Source organism: Callithrix jacchus, chromosome 15 (genome assembly GCF_049354715.1).
Source record: "Callithrix jacchus isolate 240 chromosome 15, calJac240_pri, whole genome shotgun sequence".
Taxonomy (NCBI): domain Eukaryota; kingdom Metazoa; phylum Chordata; class Mammalia; order Primates; family Cebidae; genus Callithrix; species Callithrix jacchus.
In genome coordinates this window covers 87,498,999-87,513,517 of record NC_133516.1, presented here as the reverse complement: position 1 = coordinate 87,513,517, position 14,519 = coordinate 87,498,999, and the positions used below count along the sequence as shown (strand labels likewise).

The 14,519-nt window shown below is 38.2% G+C and overlaps 1 protein-coding gene across 32 annotated transcripts in view; it reads left to right on the top strand.

Annotated features, from left to right (window-relative positions):
- LOC128929808 (uncharacterized) overlaps nucleotides 1-14,519 on the top strand; it is a 399,873-nt gene that overhangs the window by 65,795 nt on the left and 319,559 nt on the right. The window contains exon 6 of one of the 32 annotated variants that reach the window (XR_013527637.1): nucleotides 14,440-14,514. The exons of the other annotated variants lie outside the window; for them this stretch is intronic. The gene's annotated coding sequence lies outside the window, so the exon portion shown is untranslated. The remainder of the gene's footprint in view (nucleotides 1-14,439; nucleotides 14,515-14,519) is intronic. 32 annotated transcript variants of the gene reach the window in all.

The window sequence follows — 14,519 nt, the reverse complement described above, 5'->3', positions numbered from 1 at the left end:
GATATGTTGTGTTGCCTCCGGTGCCTCTGTTTTGTTCCATTGGTCTATATCTCTGTTTTGGTACCAGTACCATGCTGTTTTGATTACTGTAGCCTTGTAGTATAGTTTGAAATCCGGTAGTGTGATGCCCCCTGCTGTGTTCTTTTTGCTTAGAATTGATTTGGCTATGCAGACTCTCTTTTGGTTCCATATGAAGTTCATGGTGGTTTTTTCCAGTTCTGTGAAGAAAGTCAATGGTAGCTTGATGGGGATAGCGTTGATTCTATAAATTAATTTGGGCAGTATAGCCATTTTCACGATATTAATTCTTCCTAACCATGAACATGGAATGTTTCTCCATCTGTTTGTGTCCTCTCTGATTTCATTGAGCAGTGGTTTGTAGTTCTCCTTGAAGAGGTCCGTTACGTTCCTTGTGAGTTGTATTTCAAGGTATTTTATTCTTTTTGTAGCAATTGTGAATGGCAGTTCGTTCTTGATTTGGCTTTCTTTAAGTCTGTTATTGGTGTAGAGGAAGGCTTGTGATTTTTGCACATTGATTTTATATCCTGAGACTTTGCTGAAGTTGCTTATCAGTTTCAGGAGTTTTTGGGCTGAGGCAATGGGGTCTTCTAGGCATACTATTATGTCGTCTGCAAATAGAGACAATTTGGCTTCCACCTTTCCTATTTGAATACCCTTTTTTTCTTTTTCTTGCCTGATTGCTGTGGCTAGAACTTCCAGTACTATACTGAATAGGAGTGGTGAGAGAGGGCATCCTTGTCTAGTGCCGGATTTCAAAGGGAATGCTTCCAGTTTTTGCCCATTCAGTATGATATTGGCTGTTGGTTTGTCATAAATAGCTTTTATTACTTTGAGATACGTTCCATCGATACCGAGTTTATTGAGGGTTTTTAGCATAAAGGACTGCTGAATTTTGTCAAATGCCTTCTCTGCGTCAATTGAGATAATCATGTGGATTTTGTTTTTGGTTCTGTTTATGTGGTGAATTACGTTTATAAACTTGGGTATGTTGAACCAGCCTTGCATCCCGGGATGAATCCTACTTGATCATGATGAATATATTTTTTGATTTGCTGTTGCAATAGGCTTGACAATATTTTATTGAAGATTTTTGCACCTATGTTCATCATGGTTATTGGCCAGAAGTTTTCTTTTTTTGTTGGGTCTCTGCCGGATTTTGGTATCAGGATGATGTTGGTCCTGTAAAATGATTTGGGAAGGATTCCCTCTTTTTGAATTATTTGGAATAGTTTCAGAAGGAATGGTACCAGCTCCTCTTTGTGTGTCTGGTAGAATTCGGCTGTGAACCTGTCTGGACCTGGGCTTTATTTGTGTGGTAGGCTCTTAATTGCTGCCTCGACTTCTGACCTTTTTATTGGTCTATTCATAGTTTCAGCTTCATCCTGGTTTAGGCTTGGGAGGACATAGGAGTCCAGGAATTTGTCCATTTCTTCCAGGTTTACTAGTTTATGTGCATAGAGTTGTTTGTAATATTCTCTGATGATGGTTTGAATTTCTGTGGAGTCTGTGGTGATTTCCCCTTTATCATTTTTTATGGCATCTATTTAGTTGTTCTCTCTTATTTTTAATCAATCTGGCTAGTGGTCTGTCTATTTTGTTGATCTTTTCAAAAAACCAGCTCTTGGATTTATTGATTTTTTGAAGGGTTTTTCGTGTCTCTATCTCCTTCAGTTCAGCTCTGATCTTAGTTATTTCTTGTCTTCTGCTGGGTTTTGAGTTTTTTTGATCTTGCTCCTCTAGCTCTTTCAATTTTGATGATAGGGTGTCAATTTTGTATCTCTCCATTCTCCTCATATGGGCACTTATTGCTATATACTTTCCTCTAGAGACTGCTTTAAATGCGTCCCAGAGATTCTGGCAGGTTGGGTCTTCGTTCTCATTGATTTCGAAGAACTTCTTTATTTCTGCCTTCATTTCATTGTTTACCCAGTCAACATTCAAGAGCCAGTTGTTCAGTTTCCATGAAGCTGTGCGGTTCTGGGTCAGTTTCTGAATTCTGAGTTCTAACTTGATTGCACTATGGTCTGAGAGGCTGTTTGTTATGATTTCAGTTGTTTTGCATTTGCTGAGCAGTGCTTTACTTCCAATTATGTGGTCAGTTTTAGAGTAGGTGTGATGTGGTGCTGAGAAGAATGTATATTCTGTGGATTTGGGGTAGAGAGTTATGTAAATGTCTATCAGGTTTGCTTGCTTCAGGTCTGAGTTCAAGCCCTGGATATCCTTGTTAATTTTCTGTCTGGTTGATCTGTCTAATATTGACAGTGGAGTGTTAAAGTCTCCCACTATTATTGTGTGGGAGTCTGAGTCTCTTTGTAAGTCATTAAGAACTTCCCTTATGTATCTGGGTGCTCCTGTATTGGGTCCATATATGTTTAGGATCATTAGCTCTTCTTGTTGTATCAATCCTTTTACTATTATGTAATGGCCTTCTTTGTCTCTTTTGATCTTTGTTGCTTTAAAGTCTATTTTATCAGAGATGAGAATTGCAACTCCTGCTTTTTTTGCTCTCCATTTGCTTGGTAAATTTTCCTCCATCCCTTTATTTTGAGTCTTTGTGTATCCTTGCATGTGAGATGGGTTTCCTGAATACAGCACACTGATGGGTTTTGGATTTTTATCCAATTTGCCAGTCTGTGTCTTTTGATTGGTGCATTTAGTGCATTCACATTTAAGGTTAATATTGTTATGTGTGAATTTGATACTGCCATTTTGATGCTAAGTGGTTGTTTTGCCCGTTAGTTGTTGTATATTCTTCATTATGTTGATGCTCTTTAGCATTTAGTGTGATTTTGGAATGGCTGGTACTGGTTGTTCCTTTCTATGTGTAGTGCCTCTTTTAGGAGGTCTTGTAAAGCAGGCCCGGTGGTGACAAAATCTCTGAGTACTTGCTTGTTCGCAAAGGATTTTATTTTTCCTTCACTTATGAAGCTCAGTTTGGCTGGATATGAAATTCTGGGTTGAAAGTTCTTTTTTTTAAGAATGTTGAATATTGGCCCCCACTCTCTTCTGGCTTGTAGTGTTTCTGCCGAGAGATCTGCTGTGAGTCTGATGGGCTTCCCTTTGTGGGTGACCCGACCTTTCTCTCTGGCTACCCTTAGTATTTTCTCCTTCATTTCAACCTTGTTGAATCTGATGATTATGTGCCTTGGGGTTGCTCTTCTTGCGGAATATCTTTGTGGTGTTCTTTTTATTTCCTGCATTTGAGTGTTGGCCTGTCTTGCTAGGTGGGGGAAATTTTCCTGGATGATGTCCTGAAGAGTATTTTCCAGCTTGGATTCATTCTCTTCGTCTTTTTCTGGTACACCTATCAAACGTAGGTTAGGTCTTTTCACATAGTCCCACATTTCTTGGAGACTTTGTTCATTCCTTTTTGAGCTTTTTTCTCTGATCTTGGTTTCTCATTTTATTTCATTGAGTTGATCTTCGACTTCAGATATTCTTTCTTCTGCTTGGTCAATTCGGCTATTGAAACTTGTGCATGCTTCACGAAGTTCTCGTATTGTGTTTTTTAGCTCCTTTAGTTCATTCATATTCCTCTCTAAGTTATCCATTCTTTTCATCATTTCCTCAAATCTTTTTTCATATCTTTTTTCAAGGTTCTTAGTTTCTTTGCATTGATTTAATACATGTTCTTTTAGCTCACAAAAGTTTCTCATTATCCACCTTCTGAAGTCTAATTCCGTCATTTCATCACAGTCATTCTCCGTCCAGCTTTGTTCCCTTGCTGGTGAAGAGTTTTGGTCCTTTCTAGGAGGGGAGGTGTTCTGGTTTCGGGTGTTTTCCTCCTTTTTGTGCTGGTTTCTTCCCATCTTTGTGGATTTATCCACTTGTCTGCGTAGTTGCTGACTTTTTGATTGGGTCTCTTAGTGGACACCCAGATTGTTGGTGATGAAGTATTTCTGTTACTTGGTTTTCCTTCTACCAGTCTAGCCCCTTCGCTGTACGACTGCTGAGGTCCACTCCAGGCCCTGCTTGTCTGGGGTGCACCTATAGCAGCTGCGGAACAGTGAGGGATGCTACCAGTTTCTTTTTCTGCTATCTTTGTCCCAGGATGATGCCTGCCAAATGTCAGTCTTTTGCATATAGAGGGGTCAGGGAGCTGCTTGAGGAGACAGTCTGTACTTTATAGGCGCTCAATTGCTGAGCTGTGAGCTCTGTTGTTCATTCAGGGCTGTTAGGCTGCTATGTTTGATTCTGCTGCAACAGAGCTCATTAAAAATCCCCTTTTTTTCTCAAATGCTCTGTCTTGGGGGGTTGGGGCTTTGTTTTTGGATGTCTGTTGAGGTGTCCTGCCCAGCTAGGAGGCAGTCTAATCACTACTTGACTGCCGAGGCTCCGCCCTCCTGTTGTGAGGTTCGCCCTGTTGCTGCAGGCTCTTGCTCTTCTGCTGTGGTCTCCACCACAGTCTATGCCCTGCAGCGGAGTCTGTCTGTTGTAGCGGGTTGCTTCAGCAACGGCAGGCTGCATCAGCAGTGGGCGTGTATCTCAGTATGGGCGGGTTGCCTCGGCAACTGCAGGCTGCGTCAGCAGTGGGTGTGTGTCTCAGTCGGGGCGGGTTGCCTCGGTAATGGTGGACGCCCCTCTTCCACGGAGCGCCTCAGGGACCGTCTCCATGGCGAGAGTTTGGAATCGCCGTTTTGTCTGTCCCACTGCGCTATCCCACACGCTGTGTCCCTGCAATCCCCTGGGCTGGCCCACTGCCCAAGTTTCTTTCAGTCTCAAGTTCAGCCCCCTCAAGTCTCAGGTTGCCATTTCAACAGGGCACCCGGACAAGCGCACCCTGTTGGGATCTCTGGGTAGGGCCGGCTGCCGCCACCCCAGCTGCCGGCTTCTCCAGGCAGAGCCTCTGCCTGGTGTCCCGCATCTCCTTTATACTTGGGAATTTCCCCATTCTGTGGGCAACAAAGATCAGTCTGAAAATGCAGCTTTGACTCACCTCTCCGCGGATTAACCGAGAGCTTCAATCCTGGGTTGTTCTCACAGCACCATCTTGAGTTCCTCTTCCTCAGCCAACCTTTCTATGTTGAATATTTTGCTAGATTGTTTTTAGGATAAACATGACTAGCACGACAGCTGTAATGATTTCAGCATGTTTGTAATTTAAAAGAGAGTATGGTGGAAAACTATGTCTTCCCAGTATACCTCCCCTGTGAACTGCTGCTTCCTTCTTTATGATGGTGCCATTTATGAAGTAGATACTGTGTTCTTATAGACTTTGCTATTGGCAAAAACCGCAATTATGTTGCACCAACCTAATACCTTGTTGTAATATTACTTCAGGGTTGAGTAAAAACATAAATGGTCAGTTTGAATTTGTTTTTCAATTTCCCTGGGAAAGACAGTCAATCTGGTGATAGAAGCCAAAATGTGAAAGTCAGGATTTGGCATTCTTCATAATCTCTGTAAGTGAGGAGGTCTTGATGGAACTCAGAACGTACCCATACACATTACAAACTGAAAAAAGAATTTAACGACTAAGAAGTCATAACAATTCCAAATATATATATATATATATATATATATATATATATATTTATGCCTAAAAATAGGATTTCAAATTACATGAAGTAGAATTGATAGAACTAGAAGCAGAAATATATAAATCCACAATTGTAGCTGGAGAACTCAATATTCTCTCAGTAATTGAGAGAACAAAGAAATATACAATTAGTAAAGATGTAGAAGACATGAACAACACTATCAACCACCTTAGATGAATTGACATTTATAGAACACTCTACCCAACAACAGAAGAATATTTATATACTGTCTAAATACAAATGGGACATTCATAAAGATATACCATATTCTTAGCCATACAAAATTTAAAGATATTTAAAAGATTTGAAATCATACAGAGTATATTCTCTGACCCATAATGGAATTAAGCAAAAAAAGAAAATCTATAACAGAAAGTTATGTAGAAAATTAATACATATTTTGGAAGGTAAACAGCACACTTCTAAATAATGCATAGGTTAAAGAGGAAGTCACACAGGGAATTAGAGAGAAAAATATAGATGTACATAGATATACTTTTTTAAAAAAAAAGAAATTGTATCTCCCCAGGTTGCCCAGGCTGGTCTTGAACTCCTAGGCTCAGTGAGCCTCCTACCTCAGCCTACTGAGTAGCTGGGACTACAGGCATGTGACACTGTGCTCAGCTTAAGAAATATTTTAAGTTGAGTGAAAACAAGAACCCAACATATCAAACATGTGGGATGCACCTAAGGAAGTACTATATGTTCAATTTGTAGATTAAACAATTTAGGTAAGAAGAAAGACTTGAAATTCATAATCTAGATATTAAGAATCTAGTAAAAGATAATTAAATTAACTCCAAAAGTAAACAGATAAAAAATAAAGATAAAAGTGGAAATTGAAGAAATTTAAAAACCAGAGAAAAATAGATAACGTCAATGGAACCAAAAATAAGTTTCTTTCTAAAGATCAATAAAATTGATAAACCTGTTCCTAGACTGAGCAAGGGGCAAAAAAAGAAAACACAAAATTATGAATATCAGAAATGAAAGAAGGTACATCACTATTAATTCTATAGATAATAAAAGGATAAGGGATTGTTACAAACAACATATGCCCACATGTTCAATAATTTAGATGATAGGGGTAAGCTCCTTAAACGACAAAAACTAATGAAGTTATCATGAAAATAAATAGCCTTAATAGTCCTGTGCCTATTGGAGAAACATAATTTATAGTTAAAAACCTTTCTATTAAGCATTTAGGGAAGAAATAGGAAGTCTACACAAACTCTTCCAGAAAATAAAGGAGAGAACATTTAACTCATTTTACCTTGATAGCAATACCAGACAGACATATGAAAGATAAAGAAAATGAAAAGTCAGTATCAATCATTAAAAGATATTCAAATCATCAAGGAAATATTAGAAAATAGAATCCAACGATATGTAAAAATGATAATATGTTATGACCAAGTGGGGTTTATCCTGGAGATACAAAACTGTTTCAACATTGAAAAATCAATCAATACAATTCATTGAATCATCAGACTCATGGAGAAAAGTCATATAATTTTCACAATGGATTTTTAAAAAGCATTTTGCAAAATTCAATTTTCATTCATGGTTTAAAACAACAGCAACATTACCAAAAATTCTCAGTGAATTATGAATACAAAGAGACTTCATCAACCTGATAAAGGTCATTTATGAAAAACATAACAGCTAATATCGTACTTAATGATGAATAATGAATACTCTTCTCCTGAGATCGGGACAAAAGCAGTGATGTCCACTCACATCACTCGCATTCAGCATAATACAAGAGATCCTGATTAGAGGAGTAAGGCAAGAAGAACGAGTTCTGGATGCATGGAATAAAGTGAATAAATCTCAAATGCATTATGCTCAGTGAAAAAAGACTCAATTGGATACATCTTGTATGACTGCATATGACATTCTGAAAAAGATAAAACTAAGGGGACAGAAAGCAGTTTAGTGGTTGCCAAGGCGTAGAACTGCAGGTAGAGTTTTGGTATAAAAGGACATAGGAGAGTTTTGCAGGGTGATAGAATTATTTTATATCTTGTTTATGATGGTTGTTACATGACTGTATGTGTTTGCCATAACTAATAAATTGGTACATGAGGAAGGATGTATTTTCCTATATGTAAATTACACCTTGATATGCCTCGGAAAGGAAAGGAAATCCCACTCAAGGAGAGAAACCAATGTGTGTTTGTTTGTCTTTGAAATAAAATTCTGGTTGTGATTTTTTTCCCCAGAAATCGGGTTTCTTTCTGCTCTTTTGTAGTTAATTATTTTAAAAGATGATTGATTTTATCTGCTTTTGATAAACCATGGAAGGGGGACTACCTGGATATATGCTATGAATTACCTGAGTGATTCAGGATCTTTTAAATTTAATCTGTATATGTTTTCCCATGCAAATTCAAATAATGTTTCTATCCTCTGAGACAGACAATCCTGAGTAATGCATGGAAATAGACACTTGCACAAGTAATCATGTATACAAGGATGTCTGAGAAGTTCTGTAAGAGCAGTAAAAATGGTGCAGAAGCAGACAGGCAAATGTGATTAAGTCTGACTGCTATCTAGGTAGTAATTGAGTTGGCCTCAAAGACTTTCTGCACTTAGAGTCTAGGGAAGCATATCCCGGTTTGAGAAAACAGTAGGAGTACATGCAGAGGACAGTAATTATTAGATGCATGGATGCCAGTATGTGATGTCTTCAGGGATAACAGGAACAGTGGACCTAAAGTATAGAGACTATCGAATAAGGGAAATGGTGGAAGATGAACTTAGAAAGGTAGACTTTTACCAGACAGCAGAGAGACCTTTCTGTGCTCAAGGTTTGAACTTTATTTTATAGAGAATTTTATAAATAGTAGAGGAGTGGCATACTCAGATAAGAATTTCTGAAAGATAATTTCTTTTTTTTTTATTGCATTTTAGGTTTTGGGGTACATGTGCAGAGCATGCAATACAGTTGCATAGGTACACACATGGCAGTGTGTTCTGTTTGCTTTCACTCCTTCACCCACATTTGGCTGAAAGATAATTTCAATGTAATCTGAGGAATTATCAGAGAGGCTTCTTGAAATAGGTCAGTTGGGAATCTGTTGCTCTAGATTAGAAAGCCCGTGGAAGACTATGCCTTACATAGATAGAAAGGGTGTAATGATATATTGATGTTGTTATGTTTATAGCAGTTACCAGTTTCCCTACTCCCTGTGAACCAGGCATTGTACTGTACTTCAAATACATTATCTTATTTAATCCTGAAAATCATATAAAGTAGGTATTATTATGTCAGTGTAGTAGCCAATGATTTTCCTCTTAGTCCATGTGGAGGGACTGACTCTATTATCTTTCCCACCCTACAGAGGTGGTGATATTAGGGATAAGCATGTTTTCTGGGCCATCTAGCATGCATATTCTTTTTTCCCTCGGCTAGTAAATGGTGAGGGACAGGTATATAGCTCATTATATACATTTGGATTTAGTCCCATGTCTTTGGTGGGAATTATCAATAAGACAAGATTAATTGTATCTGCTTTTGACAAGAGATGCAAGAGAGCTGACTGGAATCATTTGTTAATTGATATTAATTCTACAGCCTTGAATTTTCCTATGAATTTCCCTTGAATATTCATATCCTGATAAATAATCTGTGAAAAAGTATTCTTTTTTAAACATTAACTGGGGAAACATTGTATACTGTATTACTCTCAGAATTTAGTAAAGGGTCTAGAAATCCTTCAGTCAAGAAATCTATTTAAGTTTGTTTAATCCATCTTTCTCAAATGTATATAAAGAAGTTACCCTTTTTACACATCTATTGACAAGTATCCACCACAGTTTGGGAAATACAGTTGTAGGCATTTACTTGCCTAACTGTAGTTAAATCTTTCAAGATTTTAATAGCAGGATAAAAGGCACTGTTCACCTTATCTCTCATATATCTTGCAGTTGCATTTCTTAGCCTTTTCTCTGGAACACTTAAAAAGATGCAAATAGGCCGGGCGCGGTGATTCATGCCTGTAATCCCAGCACTTTGGGAGGCCGAGGCTGGTGGATCACAAGGTCAAGAGATCGAGACCATCCTGGTCAACATGGTGAAACCCCATCTCTACTAAAAATACAAAAAATTAGCTGGGCATGGTGGCATGTGCCTGTATTCCCAGCTACTCAGGAGGCTGAGGCAGGAGAATTGCCTGAACCCAGGAGGCGGAGGTTGCAGTGAGCTGAGATCACGCCATTGCACTCCAGCCTGGGTAACAAGAGCGAAACTCTGTCTCAAAAAAAAAGATGTGAATCATGGTGTGAAAACAAAAGAAAATGTTCAGAGGCAGGGGCATGGTTGGATCCATTTGGATTCACATGTTTCCATATAACAGTATTCTGCTGCCTTCCAGAGACACTAGAATCCATCACCTGATGGCTGTGGAGAGCATAGTTTGTCATTTGGCTTACCACTGTGCTTGAAACTCCTCCCAAAAGAGACCCAAACAGATTACCTAAGGAAATGAGGGGTCACTGAGTGATGATGTGAAGTAGAAACATTCACATTCTCATCTACACAGACACCCAGGGGTCTCATTTTTGAATCTGGAATATGAAACAGGCTTTGGAAATAATTGAAAAAATGCCCAGCATGCCTGGTACAATGCTGGGTGTGGTAAATAGTAGCCGAAAGTCTGACCACTGTTGTGTTTTCACTGTTTTCATAGAGTTTTCTTATTGTAGCTTCAAGTAATGTCTCTAAGATACCTTTTTATAAAGTTATAATTTACCTCAAATTTCTTTCATTATAATATTTAGTCAAATGACACATAAAATGCAAGGAAAGTGAGTAAAAGAAGAGTAACATGATTTCTAAAAGAGATAAGCATTTTATGAGACATAAAAGCAGATTCATAGGGAAGCTCATCAATGGTGGCACTAGTGACTAACATAGATGGAATAATGCCAGTGATAATTAGAAACATTTCGTTCTAAGACCTTTCAAGTGCTGAGGAACTCCTCTCCTTAGGAAACTTCACTGTTTTTTTGATGGCAAACTGGTATAATAAAAATAAAGACACACTGAAATGGAATTTTTACAACTGTGATTTTCAAACACTTAATATTGTGGAAAAAGTACAGTATGTGTTTACATACCCAAGCTACCTTATCTTAGCACTGTTTTGCAAACCATTGAAAAAGCTTAACAATCAATCCAGGTTAAAATTAGCTCAAAACATACATGCTCAGAATGAATTACATTGAAAATACTTTGGAACTCTAAAATGATTTTAGTTTCCTTAATTTTTCATTTAGAAAAACCCACAACTGGTGTTCCTCATTACCTGGTTTAGCAGGTTTTTACCTTTAGAATGGTTGAAAATTATAATAGAGACTTACAGAATATATATATCTTAGAGATGATGGTGACTTTGAAGCTAAAACAATGTGTAGGACAGAAAAGACAACAAGCAATATATCAGGAGCAGGTATAAGCTCTGCTCTGAAAGAGTTTACAAATTACTGGTGAAGGTGAAGGGTGAAGAGGATAGACTTGTATATAACTGCATACAATCAAGGGCATCATGGAAGGAGAATGAAAACCATCTACATGGCTTATGCCTATTTTACTACTGATATGGTTTGATTCTGTGTCCCCACCCAAATCCCATCTCGAATTGTAATACCCACAGGTCAGAGGAGGGGGAGGAAATGGAATCATAAGGAGTGGATTTTCCTCTTGCTGTTACCATGATAGTGAGTGAGTTCTCACGAGATCTGATGGTTTTAAAGTGTGGCACTTTCTTTCCTCGTGCTCTCTTTCATTCTCATACTCCATCATAGTAAGATGTGCTTGTTAACTCTTCACCTTCTGACATGAGATTATAAGTTTCCTGAGGCCTCCAGGCTATACTTCTGTTAAGCCAGTGGAACTGTGAGTTGATTAAACCTCTTTTCTTCTAAATTACCCAGTCTCATTTAGTTCTTTATAGCAGTGTGAAAATGAACTAATACATCTACTCACTGCTGTCATCAATATAACATTAGCATTCCAGGATGCTTTTGCCTTAGAAGATAAAAGTTACAAATAACTTTATTGTTCATTTTTGCAACTTTCTGGAAGACCCACTATATTAGGTTGTTTTTGCATTGATATAAAGAAATACCTGAGGCTGGGTAATTTACAAAGAAAATAATTGGCTCAGGGTTTTGCAGTCTGTACAAGCATGGCTGCACAAGCATCTGCTTCCAGTGAGTGCCTCAGGAAGCTTACAATCATAGCAGAAGGTGAAGCGGGGAGCAGGTGTCACTGAAGAGTGGAAGGAAGAAGTGGAAATATCACACTTCTTTAAACAACTAGATCTTGCAAGAACTTACTATCATGAGGACCACGCCAAGCCTTTCCTGTGGGATCTGACCTCATGACCCAAACAGTCCCTACCAGGCCCCATCTCCAATATTGGGGATTAATTTCAACGTGAGATTTGGAGGGGGCAAGCGTCCAAACTAAATCACGTGTCAAGTCTATAATGGAAAGTATTAAAGACAGTTTGTACCCCAAGACCCTCAGAACTACTCACTTCAAAATACCTATTTTGCTGTGGTTATCAATCCTAAATGATCATATGAAGCCTCTCTCTCAATTCTAACCAAGTCCTCTAATTGAAAGACCCACTTTAAACCAGACTTTAAAATCTCAATAGATATCCCAACTTTTTCCTTTACCTTCTGAGATGCTACTAGGCCTGTCAAGAGGCAGTGTCCTCCTTTATCACAGTGAGTTTTCTTATCAACAGATTATTTTCGTAATATTTTGGATATTTTTTAGAGCCAGCATTCAACAGTCTTGGACCTCAATGAGATCCAGTCAAAATGGGGACCCTTAATACTAAGTTTTGACTTGAACACAGCCATTCTCTTATGGCCCTTAAAGCCTCACTCTGAGTGCTCTATGACCTAATTCTGGGCTAACTCATGTTATTGGGTTGAACTTCGGTTTCTTTTCATTGTGCTCTCCTAGTGCTGAGTTTATTTTTCTTTTTCCTTCTAGGAGTAAGAAACCCTTTTTAGGATTATCGGATAATATTTGAAAAAACTGATATCCTTGGTGGAAATTTGTCTTACTATCAACAATACTAGTATTTGTCTATCTCTTTGATTCAAGTTTTGTTCTTTCCACTTTCTTAAGATATTTAGAAAAAATTATTACTAGCCTTTTTACTGCATAGGCTCAGACTGCTAGTGTTAGTGTCTGCAGAGAAAATGGCACAGAGCAAAAGACTGCTGGCACAAGGAGTTGATGAAAATAAAATAAATAGGGAATGACCAGCTTCATCATTCATTCATCTGTTCTTCTCCCTCCCAGGGGAGATGATTTCCTTCCCATGCTCTCCTAAGGGTAGAAAGGTAAAAACTTGAAACTCTTTCCTAAGGGAATGACAGCAAATGGGGAACAGTAGTTGCTGGGGGTGGTACAGGGGAATATCTGTGTCTTAGTCTACTCAGGCTTCCATAACAGAATATCGTACTGGGTGGTTTAAACAACAGTACCTTATTTCACATGGCTCTGGAAGCAAGCTTAGAAGTCCAAGATCAGATTGTGAGCATGGTTGGGTTCCGGTGAGGGCTGTTTTCATGGCTTGCAGATGACCCGTCTTGCTAGATTCTCAGATGGTGGGCTGGGAGAGGGAAGGAAGATCTCTGGTCTCTTATTACAGGGCAGTAATCCAATCATGAGGACCCCACCCTCATGGCTTTATATAAGTGCAGAAAGGGAGATTGAAGAATAAGATGTAGAACTTGTATAAGTTTCAGTGATTCAGAACTAAAATAAGTGATTTTAGATAACAAATGGTTGCCTTAAAATTTATTTAAGATTTTATGCACTTAGAAATAAGGAAATACTTCTAAAATTGATTGTACACTTTGCTGCCTTCTTAATTAGAGAGAACCAAACATCATCTAACCTTTTTTTGATGTCAAGGTCATCATTATGCACATTATGATTATTTTGTAAAGCAGTGATGCACTTGAGAGTCATCAAGGCATACAAGGCTGCTTACTTCTACATAAGTCTTCTTATACTGCTACAGTTCTTGTCTTTGTCTTCACTCTTAATTACCTTTCATATTGCAGGCATTCCATTCATAACTTTTTTCACTTTTATACTATCAATGTACAGTACATTGATTTAAGTAGGTCTTCTCCTTAATAAAATTATGTTGCTTATAGTCTGCTGTGGTCTTGGAAACCATAAAGATGAGCTGTTGGAAGTGTACATAAAGTAAGAGTGATTAAGTTCTGATTGGGTAGTGTATTGGTCAGGGTTCTCTAGAGGGACAGAACTAATATGATATATATAGAGAGATATAGATATAAATCTTTCTATATAGATAGATATAGGACATATATATCTCCCCTGGGAGAACTAATAGGATATATACATATATATCCTATTATATATATAAAGAGAAGTTTATATATATATATATAACAGAATGTATATGGAGAGAGAAGAGTTTATATATATATAAAATAGGATATATAGAGAGGGGAGTTTATATATATATGTATATAAAGGGGAGTTTATATATACATATATATATATAAAGGGAAGTTAAAGTATTAACTTACATGAGGTCTCATAATAGGTTGTCTGCAAGCTTGAGAAGCAAGGAAAGCCCATCCAGGTCTCAAAACTGAAGAGAGCCAAATATTCCAGGGCAGGAAGCATCCAGCATGGGAGAAAGATGCAGGCTGGGAGGCTAGGCCAGTCTCACCTTTTCATATTTTTCTGTCTGCTTTATGTTCACTGGCAGCTTATTAGATGGTGCCCGCCCAGTTAAGGGTGGGTCTGCCTTTCTCAGTCCACTGACTCAAATGTTAATCTCCTTTGGCCACACCCTCACAGACACACTCGGGATCAGGATCAATACTTTGTGTTCTTCAATATAATGAAGTTGAGACTCAATATTAACCATCACAGGTAGG